Below are 1,685 nucleotides of genomic sequence, written 5' to 3' on the forward strand. Positions count from 1 at the left end.
AGCTGAAATTAAGTCTAACTTAAAACTAGCATGGGATTTCCAATCAGTGTTTTGTTGTTCAATGGTCGTCTGATAATCGTCGAATGGCATGTATGGATTCGTTCTGCTGAGCCACGATGTCGTGAGTTGGGACAGAGGCTCGTAGTCCTTGGGTCCTGGTTCTGTTGTGCGGGGTCTGGTTGCTGGTTTTGTGCTTAAGGTTCAAACGTGTTCTTGTCGTTTTGTTGGGTGTAGACGGAGGGGAACGGGACTAGACTGGGGCGTGGATGGATTTCAGGAAAACGTATATAAGGGACATGTAGGATAGGTCACGGCTCGCCAAGACATCACGAACAGGAACAGCCGGCTGTCTACCCTCGGCCTGCAGGGAAGCTATTAATTTAGACCTGGCGTCACGGTGTACAGGGCATGACCAAACCACATGCTCTATGTCGTGATAACCTTCACCACAGGCACAGATACCACTTTCCCCGAGCCCAACACGACGGAGGAGCGCGTCAAATCTATAGTGATTGGACATAAGCCGGGACATCACGCAAATGAAATCCCGACCTACATCCAACCCCTTGAACCACGGGTTCGTCGATACTTTGGGGATTATGGAATGTAACCACCTTCCCAATTCCCCTCTGGTCCAAGCATTTTGCCAACTGATGATCGTATTCTGACGTACAAGTGCGAAAAATTCATTAAAGGCAATTGGTCTTTCATAAATATCACCGTTTGTTGCGCCCACCTTAGCCAAAGAGTCCGCTTTCTCATTACCCGGTATCGAGCAGTGAGAAGGGACCCACGCTAAGGTAATCTGAGTAGATTTTTCGGATAAAGCACTCAGATGTTCCCGTATTTTCCCCAGGAAATACGGAGAGTGCTTAACATCTTTCATCGATCGGAGAGCCTCAATGGAACTGAGACTGTCCGTAAAGATGAAATAATGGTCCGTGGGCATTTTTTCGATAATCCCTAGGGTGTACTGAATTGCAGCTAATTCTGCGACGTAAACAGAAGCAGGATTATCGAGCTTATGGGAGACGGTTAAATTGTTATTGAAGATACCGAAGCCAGTGGACCCATCAAGAAGTGATCCGTCAGTGTAGTACATATTGTCGCAGTTGATGTTTCGATATTTATTGGAAAAAATTTTAGGGATCTGCTGCACGCGTAAATGATCCGGGATTCCACGAGTTTCTTCTATCATGGATGTATCGAAAAACACAGTAGAATCAGAAGTATTTGATAAGTCGACACGATTTGGAATATTCGAAGAAGGGTTAATATTTTGGGACATGTGATTGAAATACAATGTCATAAAACGGGTTTGAGAATTAAGTTCGATTAACCTTTCAAAATTTTCAATCACGGGACGGTTCAAGACCTCACATTTGATTAGAATACGAGAAGACAGGCTCCAGAAGCGGTTTTTCAATGGTAGTACTCCAGCTAAAACCTCCAAACTCATCGTATGGGTCGACTGCATGCAACCTAAGGCGATACGCAAACAACGATATTGTATTCGCTCCAGTTTGATCAAATGTGTGTTTGCTGCGGAGCGGAAGCAGAAACACCCGTATTCAATAACAGACAATATCGTTGTTTGGTAAAGCCTTATAAGGTCTCCTGGATGGGCTCCCCACCATTGTCCGGTTATTGTACGAAGAAAATTCACTCTTTGTTGACATTTTTTC

The sequence above is a fragment of the Wyeomyia smithii genome, chromosome 3 (genome assembly GCF_029784165.1).
Source record: "Wyeomyia smithii strain HCP4-BCI-WySm-NY-G18 chromosome 3, ASM2978416v1, whole genome shotgun sequence".
NCBI lineage: Eukaryota > Metazoa > Arthropoda > Insecta > Diptera > Culicidae > Wyeomyia > Wyeomyia smithii.